This window comes from Carassius gibelio, chromosome A1 (genome assembly GCF_023724105.1).
Source record: "Carassius gibelio isolate Cgi1373 ecotype wild population from Czech Republic chromosome A1, carGib1.2-hapl.c, whole genome shotgun sequence".
NCBI classification, from domain to species: Eukaryota; Metazoa; Chordata; class Actinopteri; order Cypriniformes; family Cyprinidae; genus Carassius; species Carassius gibelio.
In genome coordinates this window covers 28,466,121-28,487,459 of record NC_068371.1, presented here as the reverse complement: position 1 = coordinate 28,487,459, position 21,339 = coordinate 28,466,121, and the positions used below count along the sequence as shown (strand labels likewise).

The 21,339-nt window shown below is 34.7% G+C and overlaps 1 pseudogene; it reads right to left on the bottom strand.

Moving 5' to 3' along the window:
- Positions 1-6,329: 6,329 nt before the first annotated feature.
- Positions 6,330-20,991, bottom strand: LOC128018795 (TBC domain-containing protein kinase-like protein; annotated as a pseudogene).
- Between the last annotated feature and the right edge of the window lie 348 nt (positions 20,992-21,339).

Below are 21,339 nucleotides of genomic sequence, written 5' to 3'. Positions count from 1 at the left end.
CTGAAACATGTGGTTAGTCTTTCATCACAATGAACAAGCAGATGAAATTTATATTATGAAATTACATCTGCATTGAGCCATGACCAAGTCTGCTTGGTCGAGTAAAAAATGTGTTAAGTTTAAATTTTTAAATTGGTACAAGAAAAAAAAATGTTTAAAACATTGGGTTCAGTACACAATTTTTTTTTACACTTTTTTTTTTTTTATAGAAGCAACTATTAGCATATATACAGTACACACACACACACACACACACACACACACACACACATATATATATATATATAGAGAGAGAGAGAGAGAGAGAGAGAGAGAGAGAGAGCATATATTCAGCAATTTATTAAATAAAAATACAGTAAATTATTACAATTTAATTATGTAATTTAAAAAAATATATTTATTCCTGTGATGCAATTTTCAGCATCATTCAATGGATGGTATTTCTTATCATTATCAATGATTTTTTTTTTATTTGTCATATTTTTGTGGAAACTATACAAATTTTTTATTCTTTGATTAAAAAAAAGAATTATTTAATAGAAATATTCATCACTTTTGATCAATTTAATGCATTATTGTTGAATAAAAGCATTACTATATTTAAAAAATGTGCTCACTTTTGAATGGTCGAGGGAAAGAAAATATTAAATCTTTGTTCCATAATACACCAAATTTGATTAAAAAAAAAAATATATATATATCCTATAATTATCTATCATTTCCTACAGAGCAGCCACACTACTTTCTAGACAGTAACACCAGTAAAGCCCTTTAAAAGCGTATATTGGGCGAGTGCTTACACAACACCACCCAGAGCTTCATGGCTTCTCTTGACAGAACGGATTAATGTTGGCATGTCCATTCAGAGTCTACAAAATAACGACAAAGTGCAAAGAGAGTGAACCTGGGCCATTTAACACCTATCGGCTCAAGAATACATTTCAACACTGCCGTCGTTTTCCAGCCCACACTTTCCAAAAGACACGAGAGGGGAAAGAAAAGGTGACAGCGTTTAGCTGAAACCTCTTTATGGGGTAATAATAAGTCTGAGGAGGAAAATTCACCTCCACAATGAAATATAGCTTGCTTTTGCGAAACTGAATAGGATGTCTGCAGTGCATGTCTGCAAAAAATTGGTAATATGTTATTAACAAGTTGAGACGTTTGTGTACAGGAAGCAGGAATTACAGCACAAGGCACTGATTCAACAACTCTATATTTAGCGCTAACAGTGTGTAAAGTAAACAGAGTCTTGTAGCAACAAGTGGGTCAAACAAACACGCCAGGACACAGGAATGTGATGATGGCGCTTAAAGTCTCAACAGAAAAATGTCTTACTAAATGTTAATGGAATGGGAGTAGGGCTTGGGCATAAACGAATAATCCCCTTTAAAGTGTACAGAGTCAAATGAGATTTTGGGGAAGCAATATAATCATAAATGGGCTGTTCCTCCCTGGCAAGTACCTTTATACAACATTAATGAACTCATAATCATTGAAATAAAGAAATTCTGTCATCATTTATTCACCCCCATGTCTTTCCAAAGCTCTTTTTTTGGTGGGAGACAAAAGGAGAAATGTGGAAGTCTGTGCTGGCCAATTTTGCCAATCAATAACAATGAATGGTGACAGCATTAAAAACACCATTAAACTACACGAATACAGTGAAGAGTGTGGGAATTTGAGTCTGAAAGTGCTTGCCTGTAGGAAACCGAGAAGAAGCTGGTAAGCAGCAAGGAAAAATATTTTACCTATAAAAGGAGTTTTCTCTCTCAACTCCTCAGACTTTTCATGTGGCTTGCCAGCGAAAAGAACAGGGAAATGAAATCCCTAAATCTCAGCGGCATCCACCTGCACCCAGTTTGGATACACCAGTCTCCTTCCAATGGATTTTAGAAGTGTAATGCCACTCGCTCCTCTGTGCCAAGGAAATAGCCATTTAAAATGAGCGATTTGGAGACAAACGAAGCAAAACGATCTCCAGATAACGGCCCACATCATGGACTCCTGCCAGGGAGATCCAGCAACAGCAGAGGAAGGCACAGTTGCATGCGAGGCAAATCGAGGCATTTGAGGCATGCATTAGAGGCAGGAGCGCAACTCAAACAGCATGTGGTGAAAGAAATGACAGCCGTGACCTTCTCAAACATAAGAGTCTGCATGTTCATCTGTGTTCATCAGGCACCGTGTTAATTACACCACTGTCACAATTACAGACAGACAAGAGAAGAGACGCTAGTTCACCTCCGTTCAACTTACGAAAAAGCCCCATCATCCGCTTCAAAAGTGAAACTTTTAATTCTTGGAGAGCTTGTGTATTTGTGGGTTTTCTCGGCATAATGTTACTATTCAGTAAGCTGTCAAAAGTTTTGCTTTGAAACAAAATCCCTGTTTTGTGAATACTGATGCTGTGCATATGCAGAAATACCGCAGGTTACAGTTGCAGACTTCCCCGAGAGAAATAATGTGACATGTTTGTAAATAATTCTCACAAAGTCTTTCTCTGAAGCACAAAATCCCACCTTGACAACTAGCTGAGCCTTGCAAAAGTTCTGTGGCGGGACCATGGTAGAGTCATAGACGCTGTACCACGTATAGTGGCAGAGTGTATAATACAGATATATGCCATGATCTTAGCATGGCACTCCAAGAAACATTACAGAAAATTATGATAATGCCACATTACATCCCCCCAAAAAAGGTAATGCTATAATATATCCCAAAACATTGCTACACGGTAGCATGCTTAAACATCATGGTAAAACCAAAGTACTTAATAGCATAGAAAGTATTACAAACAGATCAATAATGATCCCTTTTTTCATCTATGAAGTTACGTTAAAAATGCAAACTGAAATTATTGGAAACCTCTTGATGCTTCTGATTTAAAATTAATTATGATTTTTTTTGTGGAGTTTAAATGAAAGAATATAATCAGGTGTTGAAACACAAACTCTGGAGAGCATATATATATATATATATATATATATATATATATATGCTAAAATAAATATTTGTGAAAATAATAAAGATATGCACAAAAAAGGAAAATATTTGACACTTTTTAAATGTTATTTTCATTCATTCATTCATTATATTTTTTCAAACTTTTTTTTTTGTATTTACAAATGAGTTTTAAATTAGCTTTGTAAAAGATTTTCCCCTTCTCGTATTTTTTGTACAGAAGAGCAGAATCAAAAAATTGAGACAGTGTTAGCCTGAGGAAGTAATAAAATGTCAGTACAAAAATAAAACAAATATTATAAAATATGTGATCTAACAGTATGTACAGCACTCCTTTTTCTAAAAAGAAAATATCCAACAGCAACAACTTATGATAGATGATGGATATCAGAGCTGATTTAGTCCATTTAAAATGGATTATAAAAAATAAAAAAATAAAAAAAACACCTTCCCAGTGTATTCCCCATAATTCATATAGATTTACATGATATAACACTGACTAACAGGATTTGACACAGTTAGACAATGTGAAAACAGCACTTCTAGTTAATCTGGCTTGAGGAACTGATCAAAGCTCATGAAGCATCCCTGGAGTTCCCTGCGTATGTCAAGTTTTCAGCAATATCTGACACAAGATCGTCCTGTAAAACCAGACTTGCCAGTGACAGATGCTTATTAGCCACTTGCAGTCAGATTTGTGATTGGTGCTTTGCTTCCAGCTGGATGTTTGTCTCCTGACAGGACGGAGTAATGGTGTGTCTCACGGGCTTCTGTTGAACATCGCTGCCACATCTATTACAGATTTCTCTGCGATTGCTGGTGCAATGGTTTTGCTGATGTTAAAGTTGATTTGTAAAGAATTTTGCTTTTCTTTTGCAATTTTTTGTTATCATCCCTACTGCCTTAAGCTACAATAAAAGAATTAGGACAGGACTGTCTTCTACAGTTATTAATTTTACAGCTTCATTTGGTGCCATTGGTGCTACACACTTCAGCTTTAAAGGTGCAGTAAGTAGTGTTTATGTTTCATATTCATCTTCCCAAACACTAGTATGACAGAATTAACCTCTTTGCGACCATTGCTGCAAACAAACAGGTGTTTCAGATCATTAAATTGGTTGAATGCAAGAATAAGCTGGTCATGTGATCTTGACATGCTGGCCACCTAAGTAGAATAAAAAGTGTATTTTAGAATAATTTTTATATATATACACACACCACTGATATGACTAGTATTATGTACTAATATAATATTTATTTTAAGTTTTGTCATGTGCTTTTGTTGCCTTTTTATAATATTTCTGTTTAGCTTCCATTTATATTTTCATTTCAGTTTTAATAATTTAGTACTTTAACTAATTTCAGTTAGTTGTGAAGGCATTATTGATTGATTTTTGTTTTTCATCATTCATGTGCTTTCATTTTATTTCAGCTTTATTTAAATTCCTGAAATAAATTTTTAATATTTTAATAATTGTAGTTTTAGTCACCAAGATGAATTGTCTTCTCATGTGTATATCATTGTAAAAATGTCAAATCTACTGTAATTTTTTTATGTTTAAAGCATGTACAAAGAAAATAATATTGCACCTGTAATGAAACTGTTGAACCAAAAACTGAAACAAAAGGAATCTCTGACACTACTTTAACTGAACACAAGCAACAACTTTTCATTTCATTTTTTCGAGCTATGACAATGATATTTCAACATATGACAAGTTGAATTCATAATTTATTATTCTTATCATTGCATTATCATAGCTGGTATGAAAAACAGGAAATATGACCAGCATGCATATCTAATACTAATCTAATTAGATATGAATAAGAACATTTAAATTTAAGAACATTTTCCTGCCTTCTTTTAAAGCCTTTTCACACACACACACACACACACACACACCCACACAAACACCCACACACACACACTCACACACACACACACACACACACACACACACACACACACACACACACACACACACACACACACACACACAAAACAAGCTTTTTTTAAAACCCTAACCCTTGTTTACACCAGTGTGTTTTGGCCTGAAAGATATGGTGACAAGTTTCAGAAATTGTCCTGCTTTCAACTGCAGTGGCGTGATATTTTCCACATTATTTTGGGAAGTAATCCCTGCATTGTGACTGAGTGTACACAGCATCAGCGTTCCAGCAGCCCTGAATGCTGCCAGCTAATTCCCTCACATTAGACTCAATCATCGTCCATCACTTCAGCAGCGCCGTGCGGCTCTCTGGGAACAGTGGCAAGCAGATGCCAGAGGAAACACGCAGAGCTGTCCTGACCAGAACGCCACTTGTCAGGCCACGGCGGTGCCTGCTGCCTCTCCCAACATACCACACCGAAAGAACGGCATAAGCCGCATAACTTATCCTGAGCTCATCGCAAACATGTCCCAACTGAGCCCCGGCGTCAGGGAGCTTACGGGAATAAAGCCCATTTTATGACAGAGGTGTGCCGAACCAAGTCTGGGTCCACAGCAACTGCAGCAGACTCACCAGTGTATTTATCAGCGTTTTGACAGTATGCAGCTGATTTACCCACAATGCACCTGGTAAACATAATTCTAGTACTTATTCTTTATAGAAATGTGCGGTCATATTATCGTTAATGTTAAATTTTGTGGGTGAAATCTAGTCATTTCAATAGGAATTCATGTGATTTGTAATGTGCTTTTTAATTTTTAATTTTATTAGGATTTTTTTTTTTGTGTGTGTGTATAATATTTATATTTGGCTTCTATGTATATTTTTATTTCAGTTTTAGTAATGCTAGTTTTTCAACTTATTTCATTTAGTTGGACAGAAAACATTTTTATTTTTGTTTTTCATTTTTATTAATGTTTACATTTTATTTCAGCTTTATTTATATCCTGAAAACCATGTTTAATATACAATAAGCTTTTATTTTACTTTTACGTTTCTCAACAAATAAATGAAGTTTAAGTGTTAAAGTATTTTTTCATAAATATTTGTATTACATTAATAAAAATATTATCACTTTACTCAGTGTTTCAATAGTGTACAGTGGATTTACCCACAATGCACCGGCTCTGCATAGTTCTATAATTCTTGCAAATACTTAAATTGCTCAAATTGTTGCTATGCACAAATTTTGTGAGTGAAATCCAGTTATTTCAGAACCCATGTGGTCCGTTTCGTTATGTGCTTTGTAATTTTTCATATTTTATTTCTATTTAGCCTCTCTCTCTCTCTCTCTCTCTCTCTCTATATATATATATATATATTATTTCAGTTTTAGATATTCTGTTACTTTAACTTATTTATTTCAGTTAGTTGCCAGGGCTGAGGACAACATAACTTTTCCATCTAATATTAACATTTTATTTCAGCTTTATTTAAACTCCCCAAAACAGTTTATAACACTTTTATCATTCACATATCATTCCTGTGAAACTGTGTAGGAATCCACGTGATTAGGAATTTTGTGAGAATGCAAAAAAACATTTCATGCAGATTTCAATCGTATTAAAGAAAAAAGGAAAAGGCTGCTTGTTCATTCATGTTTCATTCATAATCACTCTATTTACAACAGGCAATGGACCTTTAAAGGAATCAAAAATGGGATTTTCCAAATACAATAAGAGCACAATGTACTTTGCAGAAATGTTAATTCACAATGCAAATTTATGCTAATAATTAGTAAGTAATTCAGAAACTGTCATAAGCACACAACCACCCATGTTTAAATATCAATGCTTATTCAGTATTCAACAGCTTGGCCTGTTGAATAAGAGTCTGAATGATACTGGCGTGCAAAGGTTAGCTTACCATAACAGACATAATTTCCATATAGAAGTCTTAAAGATACAGCAGAAGCAGCTTGTTGGGTCAGAAATGGTCATGAGAAACTAAATCCCTGTATAACTCGAAACCGAGTAACATTACAGATGGACTTACTTGACTTGGAAAAAATTAAATGGTATAAAAGAATAAATGAATAAATGAAAACATGTTTTGTGTGTGTGTGTGTGTGTGTGTGTGTGTGTGCACTGGTGACTCTCACAGGGCAGGTCTGAGAAGAGCAGTATGCACTCGTTGAAGCCACTGGCCAGCAGACGGTCTCTCAGCTGCTGTAGAATAGCTACACCGATGCAGAAGGGGGAAGACGAGTTTCCCAAAAGCAGAGTGTCCCACAGGTGGAAGATCTTGTGCAGGGGGAACACACCTGCAGAGGAAATGGGACCAAAAAATATGACGTACTGTAAGTGTATTTTGCAGCCTCTGCACTGTAACAGCTGTGCATTAATATATCAACAGGCCGTCTGAATCATAACTGAAGCCATATTGACTAATGTCTGATTTCAGGTTGTGCATTTTCAGATTCCAGAACTGGAACCATCCATGTTTCCAAAAAAAATTATTATATATTGTTATTATTTATATATAAAAAAGTGATAATAAATGATAAGCAATTAATCTGTTCTGCATTTAAATAAATAAATAAATAAATAAATAAACATTGTTTATTGTTGTGTGACCACCAAAGTACAACATAGCTTCTTATAATATTACTTTTTTCAATTAAATTATACAAGTATAGTTTCACATTATTAATATTATGACTTATATGTATATTATTATATCAACATATTTTGATGTAAGATGTAATCAGAACAGTTGAATGACGAATGAATTGCCATAGATTACTACAGTCTGAATCACTATAATTTTTGCCAATTTTGTGTGTCCTTCTATAGTTTTACCAACTGGATCATCTTAACACTGTTTTTGCAACCTTAATTTGAAGAAGATTTATTCCACAAAGCTGAACAAAAGAAACGAGTCAACTTTAGGAGGAAGAGGGACGGTAACACTTCATAGTAAGATCCTTTTAATTAATGCATTTGTAGTGCATTAGGTATAATCCATCCATCTTTTTTTAATGAGTTGCTGATACTTACGTGTGAACATTGTAAGGAACCACGGGATCGCATACAGCTGAAAGGACCAGAAAAGAAAGAACATTCATTCTTGCACAAAAGCGATTTTTTACATGAGCAACAATGTGATTAATTTGACTTAACAGCACGGTCCCTTTTATAGTTCCCAATAAAACACCTCAGCGATTGTTAAATTCATCATAGGAAACTTGTATTTGTAATTCAGGCCTTTGCTCCACAGCCCTCTTGTGAAACGAGAGGACGTGTGTGGGAGTGTAATGAACAGCCACCTGTTCCAACACTGCCTCTTTCCCATGGTCCTGCTCGGATGGATGAAGAGGGGTTTAGGGAGAAATGAGAGGACGAGCGCGAGACAGGCTTCGGTCTAGCCAAAACAGAGCTCCATCTCTGACCGAGACAGACTGACCGCTGCTAAACATGACAGCACGGCCCCGGAGGAGTCGAATTAAAGAGGCAACAAGGAGCTGTGCACGATGGGACGAGGTCCAATGACATCCTGACCCCTAATATAGATGGTGCCAGAAACAATATAAACTAACGTTCAGCATGATTCTTCAGAAATCAGTCTAAGATGCTGATTTAGGGCTCAAGAAAACATTTTATTAGTAATCATCAGTGTTAAAAACAGTTCATATTTTTCTGGAACCGAATAGAAAGGTTTAAAAGAACAGCATTCATTTGAAATCTTTTGTACGATTTTAGATGTTTTATTGTCACTTTTATTCATTTTAATGCATCCTCGCTGATGAAAGCATTAATAAGAAGGTCGCCCTTGATTGCATCACAGGAAATAATTGCCGATTCAATGAATGCTTCGAAAGGAAGGAAATCTAAATAAAAGCATAATCCAACATGATCAGAATACTAACATGGAGCAGGACACAGAACTAGGTCACTTTCCTGTGAATTTCAGGCCTTGTGCTGCCAAATGTAATAGCGCTCATGCAGACTTTACTGAGCTGAGCCTAATCTTTGACTAACATCAGCCAAGATGTATTCATCATGCCTCAAAGACAGTTTGATAATATCAAGATAAGTCAAGTCAAGATCAAATATGATCCCAACTACAGCGAAAATTAAAATGACAACAACTGGGGGAGAAACGGCCATCAAGCAAACAGTGCAAAAGCATCTGGTGATGGACAAACACAATCTAGATTTCCTGAAGAAAATGTGAACGGAGATGATTGCTAGGGTATTCTGGGTAGCTGTTTTCTAGCCCATGTTGAAGAGAATAATGCTTCTAATGCAACCCCTTAAAAGAGTGACTTTGGGATTGTGCTGACAAGAAAACAGATCAAATGCATTGGGAATCATGGCAGGGTTAAACGTATATAACGGTCAGCTCAGAGACTCCAGTTCAGCAGTGGTTACATCCTCCCATGACGCTTCTTTTCTTGCGGTCGAACCATAACAGCAGCTGTGCAGCGTCTGAACGGAACACTGGCTCGCTCCTCTTGCATCAAAGAGCAATTCGGTGTTGATTCCCACAACTCATCATTTATTTGGACCCTCAATCACAGAGCTGTGGGTGGAATATTTTTTGTCTGACTGTGGAGGTCACCTATACATCAGTGAAGAGAGACATCATCTAAGCATTGAAAAGAATAAATAAAGAGGGAGCGTTTGTGAATCCCAGAATGTTCCGGTGTGTGTGTGTGTGTGTGCTTGAGGAAGACTTGGCCAGCGATCAAATCTCAGGGTCAGCCGCGCGGCGTGTGTGTGTGAGCACCTTATCAATGACACAAGCCCCAGCAGATCTGACGTGTGACAAGATGTGAATGCATAGATGGACAGATGAAAAAAAATCAAGTCAAACCAGAAAAAAACAGAAACAAATCGAATTATTAAATGTAATACATTTATTACTGATATAAATATTCATCATTACAGACAACATCTGATAATATTAAACTTTAAGAATTTTTTTAAGACCAATTACAGATAATTGAAATGTCATAAATTAAAAAGAGAACAGCAGGTCAATATGTTCTCTAAATATAAATGTCTCAGTAGAAAACACAATGAGTTGTATTGCAACTGATCTCCATTACTTTTTACTTCTCACTGCAAAAAAGTGATGTTTTTCTTTGGTATGTTTGCACTGTTTTCCAAAGATTCTTAAATTAAGATAAATGCAAAATGACATAAGAAGTGGATCAAAATTAATTGAACTCATAAGAAAAAAGGACAAATATCTGCTGTTGGGCTGAGATAATGCAACTTAATTCAAAGGGAAAACACGTTTTCATACCCCAGGTATTTGTTCTCGTTTTAAGCATAAACTCATTTAATTGTGTTCAGTTTCCCAAGACTTTATATCTTCATTTTGCATCTCATGTAAATATCTTGATATTGTATTAGAAAACAAGACAAAATACTGATATAGATATATATATAGTTCTCTTTTTTTTATTATTTAATGATTTTAAGACTTTTAAAGCCTTAATTTGTGGAAGGTCAAATTAAGACCTTTTAAGATAATTTTAAGACCCACAGAAATTATTGTATATTCAAATTTTATAAAACATACATATGTAAATAACAATTATTAATATTCTCTTCTATTACCTAAATAAAAAATGAATAACATCGCTCACATTATTGCGTAAACAAGAGTCACTGTTATCTTATCTCATATGTCGTATTGCGAATTTGAACAAATTTCGAACCTCTTCAATACAACAAGAAGTTAGCATACTGAGTAACACACTGCTCAATTACTTTTCAGACACAACATTTCCTGTTCCTGATTTGGAAAGACTTTAAGGAGTAAACTAACATATAAACAACTCTCAAAGCTAACAGGAATGGACTTAAAGCCACGGAAATAAAATATTGACGTAACAAAGTAAACAATGTCCATTTGATTTGATTTGGATGTTATTTCATGTGTTTTTGACATATTTACACTTACATCGGGTATGAAACCAATCTCCTTCAGGTGGTTGCTCAGCTCGGGGTCGTGGAATGCAATCATCTGAGAGAAGACGGTCAGATATTCTGGAGAAGTGAAGAATAAGGTGTTTGTACTCGGGCCAAAAACACTTTTAACACGTTATAGCCATGGCAGGACAATGACTTCGCTCAAAGCTCAGTCAGACAGAGAAACAAAGCAATTGTGCTCCTGGAGTGCTGACAGCAGAGCTACAGAAATCCTGGAAGTGTTTATGGCTGTAATCACTGTAGTGTAACAGCCATAAACACGTAAAGGATTTTAAAGAAACAGCTGCAACAACAGCAACCACATGCAAACTGCCACATGCAAATCACGCATGTTGTAAATTGATAAAATCTGGGTACTTTTTTGTTTTGTTTTTTACCTGCACTGAAAATTGCATATTCCCAATCCAGTACGGTAGTTATATTCTTTATGGTAGAACAAAAGGATCACCTTACCTTGTATGACATGCAAGTTGTCCTTTAAGAAGAAATTGTCCCATTTAGGGAGTGAATGCCGACATGCATGCATATGCAAGAGCTGAGAGGGAAAATAATAACAAGACTGAGTTAGAGCTAGAGGCACTAATATCAGGAAGAATGTCAATAAATAAATACATACAGAACAATTGTCCAGAAACATTACCTTCATTGTTGAAATTCAGAAAAGGTGTGCAAAGTGAATCCAAGCCTACAGCAAAAACATCAAATGAGCACATACACAGGACAATCACATAAAAGCTGTCAAGAACACAACTGTGTCATATTTCATCCTACATAAAAAATGCATTGTGCATTGTGACATTATTTGAATCACAAGAGAGAAAAAAACTGAAATAAAAGGAGAGAGAAAAAGAAACATAATTTAAATTATATTTTTACATCATGATAATATGTGTTGTATTTCATCTAATGATAGTTATGAAAATCAACACAGAGTTACATTAATGAAAATTATTAATCAGAATAAAGGGAATTGCAAAAAAAAGAATCGGAGAAAATGTACTTTATGTAAAGTAAGATGTGTTTTATTTAAACTGTAAAATATTTGGTAGCTGCATTTATTTAATAACCCATTTTATTATAATCTGTCGTGAAATAAGCATGAATGACTCTATTACAGTGATGGTAATATCAAAACTGAAAACAATTCTGGTAGAAAATATGCTTAATTGTAATTATAATAAATGCTATAATAAAAACACCTTAACGGTCCTGAAAAATAAAAAAATAAAAAAAGTTTTATTTATGAAAAACATGATTTCTTCATTTTTTAGGGTGAAAAATGACCCAGATGTATTGTTGACAGGTTTTGTGAGACTCACCCACACAGACATTAATAAATCACATCATCGAGCGCATTTGATTTGATCTGTTATCTTCATGAAATAGTGAGTGTACTACAGAAACACAAAGTCTCTGGTGCCATCTAGTGACAGAAAGAGAAACCGTGCACATAACCCCACCCAAGCATTGTGCTCCATCACCAAGGCTGAACGAACAGCTACAGCTTCTAATGAATAAAATCTGCTGACGTCAATGAACTCAGGATGACGAGTGTCGAAGTGTGCGAGGAGGTCTCCGTCAGCGCTGTTCGCTCTGGGATCATCTGAAATATTCATCAGTGGATAGTCAAATCTTAACAAGGCTTGAAGGAGAAGACAGGCACTTCACAAACAAAGTGAATAATTCAACAGGCTGGTGAATTATTTAGCTTTTCAATAACCTCAATCAGTGTGAAGGCTATTAACCACATGAAAAAGAGTCTCACCTGTCTATCAGTGGGGATGGGCGTGTCCTTATCAATGCCATCGTATTTTGATTGGACATCCCTCTGTGGGCGTATATTAAGTGATTTGAATCTGGGAAATAAAACTAGGAGTGTTGCACTAAAAGGTACATTTAATATAAGAATGAAATAACTGCACTGCTGAAGTGAAATGTGCATTGCATTGCATTTTGATTGACTGCAAACGTCACGCAAATACATGAATCAATAGTCCATTAATGACCAAAAACACCAGGCATGCTTTATAGCTGGCAAATGTGTCAACATTTAGATTTGACTCTATAGAAAATCAACCCACAGTTCCCTATTAAAAAGGTCATAAAACATCTTTTGCTGAACAAATACAATATATTCCTTAAATCCAGTAATTATGTATACCTCAACTCCTAATAAAGCTGCCCAGGCCCGACCCCTCAGAAGAAGAGGAATATCAACCCTCGCCTCCTTCCAGATCTGGTTCTTCTTGTAGGGGTACGCCTAGAAAAAAAATGAAAAACACATTGATTACTGTAACAGCAGTTTGAAAACTAATTTTATGAGCTGATGAAATTTGTTAATCTGACATACTATTAATACATCACTCAACATCAAATGTTCTCCAATCAACAACAACAAAAAAAGACAGATAAATCAATATTAATGACCTAAATCCTAAAACTAACCTCAAAAACAACTTTTGCCATTTTTAGTGAAAGTGAAAGTGAAAGTGAAGTGACATTCAGCCAAGTATGGTGACCCATACTCAGAATTTGTGCTCTGCATTTAACCCATCCGAAATGCACACACACAGAGCAGTGAACACACACACACACACTGTGAGCACACACCCGGAGCAGTGGGCAGCCATTTATGCTGCGGCGCCCGGGGAGCAGTTGGGGGTTTGATGCCTTGCTCAAGGGCACCTAAGTCGTGGTATTGAAGGTGGAGAGAGAACTGTTCATGCACTCCCCCCACCCACAATTCCGTCCGGCCCGAGACTAGAACCCACAACCCTTCGATTGGGAGTCCAACCCTCTAACCATTAGGCCACGACTTCCCCTTTTTTTTTTTTTTTTTTTTTTTTTTTTTTTTTTTTTTTGTGAAAAAAAAACAGTTTAGACAGAAATCAGCACATCATTTTGACTCTTTATGAACCTTTTTTTCTGTGGGTGGACATCCATCATGAGGTGATTTCATCAGCTATTAATATGTGGTCGTTTCCAGAAACTGTGTGTGTAAAGGACCTTGAGCAGTCTGTGGAAGAGGACAATGCGGGTGTCTCTCTCCCGGATAATGAGGGGCAGTGTGATGGTGGCAGACAGTTCATTACTGCTGTTAGACTGAGACAGGCTGGATTGCCTGCGGGACACAGAACATTTCCACAGCATCAGACACACACTGACTGCCGCCAAACACACCATAACACAAAGTGAGAGTTCATCAATAAGAGATGATTTCTTACTCATCTTCTAATAACGGATAATACGTCTCTCCTGCAACATCTTCCAGCCTCTAGAATGAGAGATCAGCAATGTTTCAGTATGTAACTCACATGCCCAATATTCTCCATTTAGCTGCAAAATGTTTCACAACTTCAAAAACTAAATTTGGAAATAGATGTTTTTTTCTTTCTTTTAAAGCATGTTTCAAATGTTTAATTTGTGTTCATTTCTTTTTACATAAATTATTATGTATGTATATATAGCATATTTAAACACAACTAGTATATACAAAAAATATCATTTTGTGATAAATATGTAGATCATTTTCATTTTTGTTAAATATAACATTTTTATGAATCTTTTTTATTTATTCATTATAAACTTAAATCTTAATTATACATCTAAATATTGAAGATAATTGTAAATGTACAATAAAAAAAAATCCAATATTATCTACAATATAACTGATCAAACAAAATGTTACTAAGATTCTGAAAAATCCTATATAATTAGATATATTATATTTTATTTGTTATATTTATTTTTTTTAATTAAATTTTTACTATTATACATGAATGGCCTATATAAGCAAACACTGTTACATTTTTATTGAAAAATGTAAAGAGAATAATTAAGAGAAAGAGTCACAGTTGAGTCATCAAGGGGGAACCTTCTGTCATGGCCTTGACCAAAAGACTCGCCATCCTCCAAAATGAACCTGAAGAGCAAACACATTTGACAGTGGCAATAAGCTACATGAATGCAAACAGCTATTTAAACCAGATGACTGATGCTGAAGACTGAAACGATCGTTAAAATGACTGTAAAGCTGGCGATCTGTGGGGATCAGGGATGTGTGTGAGTCATTAACAGGAGCTTTAGAATTAGCTTTTTTTTTATAGTCAATAAAGTCATTTTGGGACTTTTCAGTGTGAGATCTAGGCACGGGACCTTTCCAGAGTTCACTATTGTCCTCAGGAAGCTGTAGATGAGCACTGATCATTGTTATTAATCATTAAGTATGTTTGGACCTTTATGTTTACTTGCATGCTGTATGGATTCATAATTATTAAAAGTATTAATATGAATGAGTAAATAATTTCATTTAATGTGATTTTCAATGGCTTTCATTCTGAAAAAACAAAACAAAAAAAAACATCTAAAAGATCTGTGTGGAAGTGGCCATTTATAAAAATATTTAAGAAATAAATAAATTAATTATTACAGTTAACTAAAACTAACAAGAAAACATAAAAAGTTGTTATTTGTAATAAAATGTTAACTGAAAAAAAAATCACTGTACAAATTATTTATTAGTAGTATTAATATGAATAAGTAAACACATTTCAATAATATAATATAATCCAATTAGGTGAAAGCAAACTTATTTGAAATAAAATAAATGTTAGCTGAAATCAAATAAAACATACAAAACGTGGTTAAAAAGAAACAATTTTCATTTTAGTTTAGTTTAAATTGATTATTTTAGTTTGAATTGATTTTAAAGACTTATTCTTGTAATAAAATAAATACAAATTAAACAACTAAAATTAAAACTCAAATAAAAGCAAAAAAAAAAAAAAAACAATGTAAAAATGCAAAGAAATTAATTAAACGTGTGTGTGTGTGTGTGTGTGTGTGTTTGTACGTGCCTACATGTTTTTCTATACTGGCAGGGACTTAAACCTGAATACAACACCAACTCATATGGACATGTGTCTCCGTGGGGACCTAAATTTAGTTTTTTTTTTTTTTTTTTTTTTGAGATCGTAAAAATGCACAATGTTTTCTGAGGGCTAGGTTTAGGTGTAGGGTTGGTGTAGAGTGATAAAAAACACAGTTTGTACATTATAAACACCATTACGCCTGTGGAGAGTCCCTACAAATCATTTGTGTGTGTGTGTGTGTGAGAGAGAGAGAGAGAGAGATGCAATATATTGAATATCAATCAAAAATCATATTTATTTTATAACTCTATCACCCATTCCTACAAGGACTTTAAATATGAGGAGGCGTTTCATGGCATAATGACAATGACAAATTGTCCCTTTTGACCGCATGAAAAGCTTTGGAAGACGAGAGAGTTTCTTTTTTATGTGAAAAAAGGGCTAAATACTGTAGGTAACCTTTTTGAAGGGAGAAACGTCAGGCATTTCCTCAGTAAAGCCTGCACATTTTCAGGCAGCTCCTGGGAAAAAGATGGAGACAAGAATATTAGTAAAGCATCAAACCCAGCCAAACTCTGATAAAGCAGCACTATCTGTCATTCATGCTATTAACCCCACTGAAAAGTGAAGATTTATGAGGACATTTGGAAAACGTTAGTCGTAAGACCAGTGAAGAGTTCAGTGTCAAGCTAAGAGGAGTTTATCTGAGAGGTTTCAAAGTAAACCTTTTAAAGTCAAATTCCTTTGAGATGAATCAGCTGATAAAGCTCTTCCTACCATGACACTGATTGTGTATTCTTCTGTCTGACAGTAAAAGAAAACACAATCAAACATCTTTGCAAGGAACATAAAGTACATAGATGAAAGGCTATCCATTAAGAAGAGCAAACTTACCTTAATTGTATCTAAGCAGCCGTGTTTCTCGCCAAGAAGAGTGATTATGTCCTCCATGCATCCTGCAGAGACAATAACGTATTACAATGGCGAGAGGCATTACAACAGAAAACAGACATACTGTGATGTGCACATAAATACGAGCTTGCCTAAGGTGATGATGAACTTCAATCTCTCACTAATATCAATGTTCTGTAGAATCTGCCTTCCCTATTGGACAACACGAGTCACATGACACTAAATAGTAAATGTTAGAATCACTTTGGTCACATTTAAAAAGCATATTTTTGCAGTATGCAAAATTTCTACCTACTACATTTGCCAAAAGTGCAGTATACAACAGAGGATATTATATGCAATGCTGTATCCTGATTTGACCTTGAACTCCTTGTTATTAAAGAGAGACTATAGGCTTTCCCAAGCCAACATTAAAGTTTGTTTACTATCTAGTTAACATTTCTTCTGACCTAGGACAGATATCATCAGTTACCGAAAGTAAAACTAATAAAACAATTTTGTTAATTGAAATGAAGTTGAAATAAAAGTATTGATATATTGGATTAAAAATAAGAAATACACAAAAAAAAATAATATATATATATATATATATATATATATATATATATATATATATATATATATATATATATATATATATATATATAGGTTCATATTAGATCATTTCTACTGTTATAAGTGTTAATTAACTTTTTTTCAAATTCTTTACAAATCTTTGTTTAGTTTAAATAAAAGTGTTTCTAAAATATCTAAAACAACTTTAATCAGTAATCATTAATCAAATCTAAAAAATAAAAAAAATTGAAATTAAAAAATTCTCAATTAAATTTTTTATTCAAATTCAAAATGTTAATTAAAACCTGACCTTGAAAATTTGATTAAAAATGTATGGGGAAAAAAGCTATTGATATTTTATTATTTCTAATTATAATAACATGCATATGACATATACAAATCTTGAATCTTGAAAGTCATGTTATTTATTAAATGTTTTTAATTAGACTGAGTATAATATTTCTGGTATTATTTTTAGAGAATCATTCAGTATGCAGTGCTTTTCAGGCTACAAAAGGTTTCAGTGTACTTCAAGCAAATTAGTATTTTTTTTTTTAATCACCTTTCATGACATTTTGCAATCAACAACAATTACATCCACTGGATTATTTGTGGAGAAAGGGAATTTATAAACTTTACTTGGTCTTTGTTTGATAATTATGCATAAAATGTAACCTGTAAGTAAAGCCTAAGGTATATGTTTTTGTTAAAAGTAACATATACAATATACTTACAGTAACACCATAAATTATTCATACAGTATCTTGGAAAAACAAAAGCAAAGATTTGCATTGTAAAATTCAGCTTAGTCCTTGTTAAGCAGAATCTTGGAAAACTCTGAGAGCGTACCACACAGAGTTCAAACAGAAGCACCAAGAGACACCAAACGTCTGTTTTGGGCCCGGAAGGAAGTGGGGCCTCAATGATCGAGGGGTCACTGGTATAGAAACAGCCTTGAGCAATAACCTCTGGAGGCAGGTAAGATGGATACGGAAACACAGAGGAACAGAAGACACGGGTGTTTGAAAGGTCTTGCAGAGTACCGATGTGGTCCTTGTGATGACAGATTACAAAAGACATGTCCCACAAAACCCAAATCACAACCGGATATTATAAGACATGCCTTCTGAGAACATGAGGGCTCCTAGTTGTGCCACTCATTTATTTATAATACCACATAAGGAAGCCGCTTTGATATCCAGGATCTGCTTTTGATCAAAACAAAGATGGGCCACAATGATGCACATCTAATGTTAGCTCATCTTTCTTTATTACAAGAGCACAGCGCGACCCATTGATCTTTTTTTTCCATGAAAGGCTGACGCTTCGGTTCAGGGCCACGATGCATCTTAAAGAGACGGCGCACAAGATTTAAAGCTCACCCTGACTTTCTGCCCTTTTATAATGATGCCGAGATGTTATCTGTACCCTTATATAGACTCCAAAGCAAGTTAGTTTCATTCTGAGGAATATGTTAGATCAGGAAACAAATGGAAAACATTATAATTGAATGACATACCCGATAGGAAAGTCAACATCTGCTCCGTGGTCGGTCATGTGATACAGGCCGAATTCGGCCAGCTTCACTTTACCCTGTTGATTTGTTAAAGAACATTTTATTCCAACAGTGAGCTGAAAGCACATCACAGCTCCTAAATTAAAGCTATGAGTTTTAGTATTAAATGTTTGAGCAACAATAATTACAGGTTTAGACATATTTTATCAAATAAAATATAATAAAAAGTGATTTCTTAATAAACATCTATGTTTTCACATACCTCACAGTCCAGGAGAACATTGTTGGGAGACAAAGCCTGATGCACCATGCAATGTTTATTCATGAACTCCAAGCCTTCCAGCACTTCATAGGCAACCTGTAGCACCTTCTCTGGACTAAGAGGCAAGAACATCTTGATATCTTGAAAATATATATTAAATATTATAATAACTTAATTTAAGTGCTATTAATTTATATCTACTTTAGACAACAGATGGCAGAACAAAAGCAGTCTGAAGTGTTCAATCACTGCTAAAATGAATCAGTTATTGGGAATGCATCATTGGTTTAGCGGTCAATTCCACTGTGCTTAATAACATGATACAGGATGAAAAACAAAAGAGCTGACAGTAAAGGAGACTGCATTTGTCTGCTTCTGACTGAAGACACACAGGACTGTACAAACACAGGCAGCTGGGTTAGTCTGAACTCAAAAAGGGATTCCTTATGGGGATTAATGTTTATGTCATTTAATGAACAAAAGTGGGATGGTTTTTGGTGAATTAGTTATTTTTGTGTTTTGTGTAGGAAGAAGTTTTAGAATCAACCAATGTTTCATTCTGGAACAGAAAAACTGAATTTCAAAATACGGATGATTATTAATAAATGATTGTAACCTGGATGTTGACCAAAGGGAGCTTTACTGGAAACTGCTGTTTTCTTATCAGGCAAATATTTCAAAAACAGTACATTCTGACTTTTCTGACTAAAAATGTGTGTAGAAAGGTCTGGATGATGATAAAACACGTTTCTTTGGAAAAATCTGGATAGGTTATTATTGGGGTGGTGAAAATACTGCTAGACATGACTGGTCTGATTGGAAAATGTTATTCAGGGCTTTACACAGTGTCTAAAAAAGGGATGCTTTACCCGTTTCAATATGTTGTTTTTATCCTCCGTCTTGTTTTCAGGTAATTTTCAGTAACATTCATTCAGTCACATACAATCTATGACAACAGTCTTTGATAGTGAACTGCTATCACACAACTGCTACTAACAATCATCATTTTCTTACACTCTGATCCCAATTGTGTCAATATTCATACAACACATCGGCCTAATAGTATGGTCCAAAGATAACACAAACAAGGATCGAATGCTTTCAAAAAAGAAAAGCTTTCCAAAGAATGAGAAGATACAAGCCACTGATGAATCTCAGAACAACAACAAAAGCTCTGCTGCAAATATTAATCAATGACCTGATGATGCAGAACAGATTCAAAATGATAAAACCAATAAAACTCGTCACTGAGTGACTTCTGAAGAGTGTGAAATGTTTAAATACTGTACACCTTTCAGAAATATTGTAATATAAAATTTTAATACCATGGTAAATCACTATTGGAATCAATATTTTCATGTCATTTAAATAAACTGATGCTTTTATTTGTTTTGTTTATTTGTTTATTTGTTTTGGTGTTGCCTTAAATTTACCTTGAAACTGCAGTTGGACATTTATCCTGGCTAGTTCTATTTCAAATAAATACTGTTTTTCATTACAGACTCCCCTCACTTGCAGCAATGTCAGGTATACAGGCCATATGCAATCAGTTATATTCCATATGCATTGTGTTCAGTCCATCGTCAAGATCTTGCATGTGTTACCTGACTGCTTTCCCTTGCTTCAGAAGACCCTTCAAGCTTTTTTCATAGTGCTACAATAACCAGCCGTTCTGCAAAATGTCAAGATAATTTAGAGTTCATGGGAATCAAACCCTTTGTTTTTTCAAGCACAATTCTCTACTATTTGAGCTAAACCAACATTTTTGCATCCCAATTAAATGTACTTTGTGATTTATTTATTCTATATTTGAGAAACGTCCAGATCCCAGTATCTTCAAAAAACACTATTGTTCTACAATTGCAAACACTCCAAAATTCACAACATTCATCCTATTCCCATTTGAATCACATAGCGAAGAGCAAACTAATGAAGGGCATTATAAACACTGGCTTTAATAACCCAGTCATTATCCTCAGAAATGGATATTCCCTCCAGCGAGATGATGACCTGCATTCAAGGTCATTTCTCAAACATGAAAGAAAGTTATAACTCTAATTAAAGCTGCAAGCAGCGATGAACGGGCCCTCGCACCCGGGCTCACCGGCAGCGAGTGGCTTTAGTTAATAGGTGAACGGTGAGAAATATGCGTTTAAACTCATAAATATAAGTAGAATATATCAATGTTTATTCCATATATGTGCCAATCTTCCTGTTGCCAGCAGGTGGCGCTATCATTATAATGGAATATTGGCCTTCAGATGTGTTCAGGGCAGGACTTTTATCGAACATGTGAGGTTTGGGGAGGATTGGACATTTTATGCCTGAGTTACAACAACATCCTATTTCATGGCGAAACAATGA